The sequence below is a fragment of the Triticum urartu genome, chromosome 6A, assembly GCF_056163025.1.
Source record: "Triticum urartu cultivar PI428250 chromosome 6A, HENAU_Tu73, whole genome shotgun sequence".
NCBI classification, from domain to species: domain Eukaryota; kingdom Viridiplantae; phylum Streptophyta; class Magnoliopsida; order Poales; family Poaceae; genus Triticum; species Triticum urartu.
Window position 1 is genome coordinate 209,169,071 of NC_141878.1, and position 10,062 is coordinate 209,179,132.

Consider the following 10,062-nt stretch of genomic DNA (forward strand, 5'->3'; position numbering starts at 1 on the left):
TTGGATTAAAGATGAAAATTTCCTTCCTACTGTGAGTAGGATCTGGTCGAGGAAAGTGCACTCCTCGGACCCTATTGATATCTTAAATATCAAACTTAAGAGGTTTAAGAATTACTTTAAAGGGTGGGGGTCCAACAAGTATGGTCATGACAAGAGAAGGAAAGAAGAGCTTAGGTTGGAGTTAGCCTTATTGGAAGAATTGGAAGAAAATGGCCCCCTATCCCCTGAGATGTACAGTAACAAAATGGATATTAGTATGGAACTGCATGAGCTTTTGGTGAACGAAGAGATCTTTTGGTTGCAGCAATCTCATGAAAGATGGCTGCTGAAAGGGGATCTCAATACTGACTACTATCATAAGATTGCGAACGGGCGTAAAAGGAAAAACACGATCCATTCCCTGAAAGTTGGGGATGTGGAAATAGAAGGGACTAGTAATTTGATTTCTCATGCAACAGAGTACTACAAAAACCTTTTCGGACCTGCACCCGGCAATGAGTTCCATATGGATCCTGATACTTGGACCATTAATGAAAAACTTGATGAGGAGCATAATGCTGATTTGTGTCGGGTCTTTACGGAGACTGAAGTTAAGGAAGCTCTGTTTGCTATGGCACACAATAGAGCACCCGGGCCGGACAACATTCCTGTAGAATTTTATCAGGTGTGTTGGGATATCGTGAAGGATGATATTATGCTCCTGTTTGAACACTTTCATAAAGGGGAATTGGACGTACAGCGCCTTAATTATGGAGTGATTACTCTTCTCCCCAAAACCGCGGGCGCAGACAAGATTCAACAGTTCCGGCCGATTTGCCTCCTGAGATGTCCGTACAAACTTATCACTAAGGTCCTAGATAGGCGAGTTGAAAAATATGCTGATAAGCTCATAAATAGGGCCCAGAACACTTTCGTGAAAAAAAGGAACATCATGGACGGGGTGATGTCTCTGCATGAAATTCTTAACTATACTCACGTGAAAAAGAGAGTGGGGGTGATTCTGAAACTTGATTTTGAGAAGGCTTACAACAAAGTCAACTGGGATTTTATTCTTGAGTGTCATAAGCTCCGAGGCTTTAACAAAAAATGGTGCGGGTGGATTAGAAGTATCCTGCACAATGGGACTGTGAGCATTAAGTTGAATAACCAAGTTGGCCCTTACTTTCAAAGTGCGAAAGGGGTCCGGCAAGGTGACCCCCATTCCCCTTTCTTGTTCAATTTAGCTGTGGACTGTTTGGCTAAAATGATTACAAATGCCCAAAAAAGTGGCCTGATAGTGGGGCTGGCCGCTGATTTAATTCCTAATGGAGTAGCAGTTCTTCAGTATGCGGACGACACCATCATATGCCTGGAGCATGACATTGACAAAGCTGTTAACTTGAAAATGCTTCTCCATATTTTTGAATTGATGTCTGGTCTTAAGGTGAACTTCCAGAAAAGTGAGATCCTCACTGTGGGAGGCGATGATAATGTGGTGAAAATGTATGCAGACCTATTTCGTTGCGAAGTGGGCAGTTTCCCCATCAAATATCTAGGGATGCCTGTCAGCTATACCAACCTTAGAACTTCAGATTGGGAATTCATTGTTACGAAATATATGAAAAAATTTGAAGCCTGGATAGGCAATGCAGCTTCGATGGGGGGGAGGCTGACCTTACTGGACTCGGTAGTCACCCAACTATCCTTATATCATATGTCTATGTGGCTCATGAATAAAACTTTCATTGAGCGCTTAGACAAACACAGAAGAAAGTTTTTCTGGCAAGGCTGCAATAAGAAGAGGAGGTACCATCTGGTTAGATGGGATAGGATCTGCAGATCCAGAGATAAGGGTGGCCTGGGTGTAAAGGATTTACGCAGAATGTTAGTTTGATGGTCAAATGGTGGTGGAAACTAGAGACCCAAACGGGTATGTGGCAAGATATTGTTCGGGCGCGTTACTTGACTAATAAATCTGTGGCGTCGGTAAAGCCCAGATTTTCTGATTCCCCTATTGGAAAGCCCTGCTTAAAGTCAAAGATATCTATTTGGTAGGTAGGAAAATTCGTTTGGAATCTGGTGACCTTGTTAGAGTCTGGAAAGATTCCATAAACGGGTTGAGTCCTTTTCAGACCCTCTACCCTTTGCTGTTTGAGATCTGCAATAATCAGGATTGCACTATTGATAGTTTCAAGTATGTGGACGTCCACTCTTTCTTTAGAAGAAGACTCACCCCTGAATTATCTCGTCAATGGGGGGAAATAAACAAAATGATCAATAATATCCAGTTGAGTCAGGGTGTGGACCGGGTCTACTGGGGGCTTAATAGCAATGGCAAATTCTCCACTAAATCTGTGTATAAATGGCTTGAAAACCCTCTTAGTGGTTGCCATTATAGATGGATTTGGAGAGCCAAGATCCCTCTCAAAATCAAAATCTTCATGTGGCAACTGTCCCAGGACGCTGTGCTCACTAGACAAGTTATGAGAACGAGGAAATGGACTGGGAATCCCACATGTTCTTTCTGTAATGAGTTGGGAAACTCCCAACATCTGTTTTTTACTTGCCCTGTTGCTAAAGTGATCTGGAGATGCGTTGGGATGGTTCTGGGTACTGAGATGTGCCCGAATAGCTACTGGCAATATTTTGCTTGGTGCCACACTTTTCTTCCTGATGGACAAAAGTACTATACGGTGGGCTTGGCTGCTGCTTGCTGGGCCATTTGGCTAGCTCGAAATCGAGCTACATTCGAAAAAAAGATTATCAAAACGCCTTTTGAGATTGTTTTCTCCATGTGTTCTTTCCTACTGTACTGGACAGGACTGCAGGAAGAGGAGGGCGCCAAGGAGCTGCGAAGCGGTGTTGAGATGATCAGGTCGAGCACGATGCGCATGATGGAGATGTGCAATGCGGCGAGGGTGGCGATCGGAGGAGATTGAAGGGCTGCAATACCTCGTTGGCTGGAGCTGGGCGACCGTACGATCATGTGGTGGCGTTATGGTTCTTTTGCGAATGTCTCATGTCTCGGTCTGTAGCTAAAACTTATGGGTGTTTGCCGTGGATATTCGGTGCTGTCTAGGTTTTCGCCCCATGACATTCGTTTCGATGGTGGGCGAATGTAGTGGGTTTCCTGGCAGTGCCCGGACTCGCTTTACCTCTTTCCCTCCTCCTGACATGTGTCTGAACTCTGTATTTCCGTTCATTTGCAATGGAAAGGGGTATAGCCCGGTTCGAAAAAAAGTTATTGGTTGGTTTGGCCTATCCGCTTGCTTCTCTCTTGATTCCCCCCTTCCTGTATGATTATTGGTTGTTTATGTGTTTGTGTGCTTCATCTTTGTAGGGTTTGGGTCTACATCTCTATAATGATTCGTCTGCCGATGGTTTGTATATTCAGGCGGCCACAACCTCGGCGCCCCGGGCTACAACGAAAGCGGCTGTGGCGGGGATGCAACGGATGATGCTCCTGCTGCGCGTGGAGGTGGCTCATGCATCTGGTGCGCCTGGGCGGCAGTATTGAACTCTTGATGGTGCACAGGGCATACGTCGTGAGGTGAGGCAGCCCGAGGGCGCGAGGTCGCCGGCTTAATGGTGCTTGTGTGCAGGTTTCCATCTTGGGTGCTGGAGCTATCACGCCGCCGCCACTCCAGTCGTTGCCTCTAGCCGCTGCGAAGCTCCGCTCCTCGCAAGTCTTGCGGAGACAACTGTTGTCTCGCCCCGTTTACCCATCGGAGCCGATCCGGTTCTTAGAGAGAGAAGGTAGCGGGGCTCATGATGGAGACCAGCTTTTCTACTCTTGGGTGTAGGTACACCCGAGTTTGAAAAAAAATTAGAAAAACATGATCAAACAATGTAAAAAAAATCTGAAATTTTGGGACATCAAACTTCATCAAATGTTCAAGCTTTTTGCAAAAATTCAACGAAAAATAGCATCAGAGGAGCTCTCGGCAAAAAAAATCAATGTTCTAAGTTTGCGCACTGTTTCAGCATTGATTTTGTTTTTTGGTGAGAGCTCCTCAGATGTTGTTTTTAGCTGAAATTTTGCAAAAAGTTCAAACACTTAATGAAGCTTGTTGTCTCAAAATTCTAGATTTTTTGGACCTTGTTTTATCACATTTTTCAAAGTTTTGCAAACTCGGGTGTACCTACACCCGAGAGTAGCCACAACTTTCCCCTCATGATGCCAAGGTCCATGGTCTACCTCGGTCAAGGTTGAGCTCGAGGGCGGGAGCTGGCGGTGCGCTGGGGAAACGGCGGAACGATGTTGGATAGGCAAGATCCGGATAGGAGGAATCTCCGCTGATTCCCGGGGTCGCCGTCGTGGCCGTGCCGCCGTGTGCTCCACGGCCTGGACCCTGGAGTATGCCGTCATCACGGACTCAAACGACCATTGCCCGAGCGATTCTTTGCTGTTCGCAGCGTGGTCAGTCGCCGCGACACTCTATTAGCAACTAGCTACTAATCTCAAGGAATTGCTATAGAGGAAAGGGGATCAAGAGGGAATTGCTTCAGTATTCGAATTGCGGTAGCTAGTTACAGGTTTCTCCCCTTACAAGCTGACGACAGAGCCGTTCAACCAATGGACAAGTTCCACATCCTCTCGATGACACGACATATATACTACCTAGCCCACTCGTTCGACGCGTAACACTTAGCTGGTTGCCTTCGTCTCTTCTCGGGCGGGCATTCTTCCTGGGTCGCTACTCCTGGGCCTATGGCATGTCCTGGGCCCTTAACATTCCCCCTTTCTTGGAAACCAGCTTGTCCCCAAGCTGGCACTCGCGGAAAACGTTGCCTCAATTCTTCCAGATCTTCCCAGGTCGCCAAGGGCTTGGCTTGATCAGACCATTGTATTAGCCCTTGAGGAATAGCACGTGCTCCATCTTGACGAAAGCGTCGCTGCAACACGCAGACTGGAATAGCAAGATGTGAATCCACTGGAGGAAGTTCAAATTGCACTTGACAATGAGGACCCAACGCCTTCTTCAATTGTGAGACATGTAGCACCAGATGAATCTTACTGCTGGGAGGTAGCTGGAGACGATACACCGATGAACCCACTCGCTCCAGTACTCTAAACGGTCCATAAAACTTGAACAATAACTTATGATGTGCACGCAGAGCAACTGAAGACTGAATGTACGGCTGCAACTTTATGAACACTGAATCACCAGGCTGGAACACTCCGTCTGAACGTTTCTTATCTGCTTGATGCTTCATGCGAGTGCGAACGCGCTCCAAGTGTTGCTGCAAGAGCTTGAGCATCAACGCACGGTCCTGAAGCCAGGCAGATAGCTCCGGCACCGAGCAAGTATCTGCATCAGAAATTCCAAACTGCCGCAGCGAATGTCCATAGAATGTTTCAAAAGGGGATTTGCCCTGCAAGGAGGAATACATATTTGTGTTGTACCATTATTCAGCAAGTAGAAGCCACTGTGCCCACTTCGCAGGGAAAGCATGTGTAAAGCATCTGAGGAACGCCTCCAGGCATTGATTCACACATTCAGACTGCCCATCTGTCTGAGGGTGATGAGAAGAACTCATGCGCAGTTTAACTACTGTCAAGGCATCAATTTCCCGCCAGAAACGGCTAGTGAAGATACGATCACGGCCAGTAACTATTGATTCTGGCATGCCATGAAGCTTATACACATTGTCCATGAATGCAGATTTCACTGTTGACACAGTGAATGGGTGAAGGAGACCAATAAAATGTGCATACTTGGACAGTTTGTCGACAACCACCGAAACACAATTGAAGCGCCCAGAACGAGGAAGCCCTTCCACAAAAGTCCATTGTTAACATCTGCCAATATTGTGAAGGAACTGGCAGAGGAGCAAGAAGGCCAGGATACTTAGCTCTGTCCGGTTTAGCACGCTGGCAGATCAAGCACTCATGCACAAACTTATGTACTTGAGCACTCATCCTCTTCCAGTAAAACAACTGCTTGAGTCTTCTCAATGTTATTGGCACACCGGAATGCCCTCCCAAGGGGCTATCATGGAAAGCTTTCAAGATAGTGACAGTGAGAGGGGAACTGCTGGGCAACCACAGCCTCTTCTTATACCTAATCAACCCTGCTTGTAGAGAGAAGTGATCATCAATATCGTTTTTAATTGCCAAATGAGTCAATAGCTCCTGTGCCTCTTGGCTGTCCTGATAGGTTGGCACTACATCCTGGAGCCAAAGAGGTTGTTGACAAGTTACGACCAGTAGTTCAGCATCAGGATGAGGCATACGAGATAATGCATCAGCTACACGATTTTCACTGCCTTCCTTGTACTTGATCTTAAATTGCAATCCCAACAGCTTAGTGAAAACTTTTTGCTGCCAGGGTGTGTGCAATCGCTGATCCTCAAGATGAGCTAGACTGAAGTGATCCGTCAGTATTAAGAACTCAACATGTTGCAAATATGCACGCCACTGTTCCACAGCTAGTAGAATCGCCATATATTCCTTTTCATATGTGGATAGGCCCCTGGTACGTGGTCCTAACCCCTTACTGACAAACGCAATTGGATGGCCTTGCTGAATCAACACTGCCCCACACCAGTATCGCTTGCATCAGTTTCTACTGTAAATTTAAGACAGAAATTAGGCAACGCAAGTACAGGTGTAGATGTAACTGCTTTCTTCAGAACATCAAAAGCTGTCTGTGTTGTTGCTGTCCGCACGAACGACACATTCTTCCACGGCAATTGGGTTAATGGTTGATTAATCACACCATAGTTACGGACAAATTTGCGATAGTACCCAGATAGTCCAAGAAACCCATGGAGCTCCTTGACATATTGGGGCACTAGCCAGTTCAACACATCTCGCACCTTGGCTGGGTCTGTCGACACTCCCTGACCACTGACCACAAATCCCAGATAGGAAATGCTACGCTGAGCAAATGCACACTTCTTCTCGTTAACCCTCCACTAATGCTGCTTCAACAATTGTAGTACTTGTCTGAGATGTTTAACATGATCCTGAAGGGTCGCACTAAATACAAAAATATCATCAAAAAATACTACAACGCAGACTCTTAGTACAGGGGCTAGTGTCTCATTCATTTCACACTGAAAAGTAGGCGGTCCACCCGTTAAGCCAAAGGAAACCACATTGAACTCATAGTGGCCATTGTGAGTGTGAAATGTTGTTTTATACTCTTCACCAGGAGCCAACCGTATCTGATGGTAGCCAGCACGCAAGTCTAACTTGGAAAACCAGGAGGCACCAGATAGTTCATCAAGTAGTTCATCGATCACAGGTAGTGGGTACTTTTGAGTGTGAGCATATTCAACTATCTGTAATCAACGCATAGATGCCATGTCCCATCTTTTTTCCTGACCAAAATAATGGGAGAAGCAAATGGACTCGTGCTTGGAGAAATAACACCAGATGCTAGCATTTCTTTCACTTGTTTTTCAATTTCTGTCTTGAGTTTAGGAGAGTAACAATACGGTCTGATATTGACTGGTTGAGCACCTTCCATCAATGGAATTTTATGATCAAACGAGCGACGAGGAGGCAAACCAGTGGGTGGTTCAAACACCTGTGCAAAGGAATCAATAACTTGTTGTATCTCCTCAGGTACCTCACCCAGGACTGTCACTTTTGTGTCAGATGTTCCTTAAATTAACTGAATTTCTACAACAGTAAAATCACATTCAGAAGGAAGATCACCTTGCAGAAACACTCTACTGCCTCTACAATCAAAAGACAACCATTTCTTCATCCAATTGACACTCATAGTCCCCTGAGCTGACAGCCAATCCATGCCAATTATGCCATCATAGTGCTGCAGAGATAACACCTTGAAATCTATCACAAATTTATGTCCTCCCACTAACCAGCCACATTTTCGAACCCATTTGGTACATAATAATTGACCCCCTCCTGCAATTCTGACCCTCTAAGCTTTACTCAACTGCTGCTGCCCTGCCATAACCGCTGCCAGCCTCTCACTAAGGAAGGAGTGAGAGCTGCCAGAATCCAAGAGAAACACAGCTTCCTGCCCTGCAACCTAACAATGCAGCTTAATAGCATTGGTAGCCAGATCAGCTGACTGAGTTTCAGCAGATAACACCATCAAATCTACCTCACTGTCATCAGAATCTGCAGTATCACCAGCACAAAATTCCAAGAGCTCTTGCACCACATGAAGTTGAACTGTGGTGTTACATTTGTGGTCCCGGCCTCATTTTTCACCATAGATGTAGCACAAACCTTTGTCCCTTCTATATGCTTTAAGAGTTGCTAGCTTGTCATCAAAAGGAGAAGTCACTCATTGTGAATCGGTATGTTTTGCTTCTGCTAGTGTCTTGTATTCAGATTGTTGCTTATACTGTCTAACTAGAGCAGAATAACTGGAGCGCTTGTTGAGTTGTCTTTGGGTGAGTTCAGGTTCACTGTCACCCACCTCCTCATGTACAACAACAATGGAATATGATGTATCCAAATCATGGGGGGCGTTGAACAGCCACCACCATGCGCACATTGAATTTTAATCCATCCACAAACCTAGTGGGTGTAGTGCAGCATATCTGGTTCAGGCTCGTACGCGGATAGATGATCCATAAGTTCAGAGAACTGCTTGATATACTCTTCTATAGCTCCAGTCTGATGCAAACGATACAATTTACACACTAGTGTTTGGTGCCGATTCCGGCCAAACCGATTGAGCACAGCAGCACAAAATTCTTCCCAAGAGGATCGTACAAACTTGTGTTGTACAGAAGAAAGCCAATGCACTGCCGGCCCTTCAAACTGCATCGCGGCCACTGCAATCCACAAATCAGGATTGGTGTCGAACATGTCAAAATAATCCTCGCACAGAGTCTGCCACAACTTTGGATTTTCTCCATCAAACCTCAGAAAATCGACCGATGGTAGTTTCCCATGCCCAGAATGTCCCGACGAAGACGATGAATCACTCTGACGCTCGCGATTCAGCAAACTGGAGAAGGAAGATGTTCGGCGGGGTAATTCTGCTGTACCTCGAGATGGAGGTGGAATGTACGATGCAGATGTTCATGTACCCCGAACTTGCGTGGATGCACGAAGCCCCGTGACGCCTGCATCTGGCGGCCCCTTCGGCGAGCGCTCGCACCCCTCCATCTCTCTAGTGCGGAAGGAGGTGCCCTTGGCGATGCGCAGGTCCTGGATTTGCTTGAGTAGCTCCGCCTCGGCGCCATTGGTGTACGCCTGGAGGTCATTGACGACCGTCTCCATCGCCGCCTCGACGGCCTTATCGACCATCGCTCCAACAGAGCGCGACACCGCTGCCTCCACTGCGCTCCCCACGATCTTCACAATAAGCGCGTCGAGCTCTTTCTGGTGGCGGAGATGAGCCACCTCGCTTGCCTGAGTAATCGTCTCATAAATCGCCTTGCCCTCAGGCGTTAGGTGATCCATGAGTTCCTGTCGCCGGCGCGCCGCTGCTGCCGCCAGCCGCGTGTCGTGAGTATTCTCCAGCGTGGATGAGGAATTTTTGGCTCTGAGTACCAATTGTTAGCAACTAGCTACTAACCTCAAGGAATTGCTTTGGAGGAAAGGGGATCAAGAGGGAATTGCTTCAGTATTCGAATTGCAGTAGCTAGTTACAGGTTTCTCCCCTTACAAGCTGACGGCAGAGCCGTTCAACCAATGGCCGAGTTCCACATCCTCTTGATGATGCGACATATATACTACCTAGCCCACTTGTTCGATGCGTAACACTTAGCTGGTTGCCTTCGTCTCTTCTCGGGCTAGCATTCTTCCTGGGTTGCTACTCCTGGGCCTGTGGCATGTCCTGGGCCCTTAACACACTCAACTTTGCGGATTCGACGTCCGGTGTCCGCTATCGGGCTCTACGCCGGCGACCATGAGGCGGCGGGGCATTCGTCGGGCCCTGGGCATGCTGGCGCACGCGTTCTCGCCGACTAATTAATGGGCGATTCTACCTGGACGCATTGGAGGCGTGGGTGCTCAGCGGCTTCGTGTTGCGTGCGTCACTGGACGCGGCTGTCGATTAGGGATCGGTGGCGGGTGCATGAGATGGACGACCTGCTCCGGTTTGGCTACTCGGTGGAGAATGACAATCATGCGCGGATGCGCCT

The 10,062-nt window shown here is 47.2% G+C and overlaps 1 pseudogene; it reads right to left on the reverse strand.

The window, feature by feature from the left end:
* Positions 1-4,829: 4,829 nt before the first annotated feature.
* LOC147964779 (uncharacterized) lies at positions 4,830-9,379 on the reverse strand (annotated as a pseudogene).
* Positions 9,380-10,062: the final 683 nt, after the last annotated feature.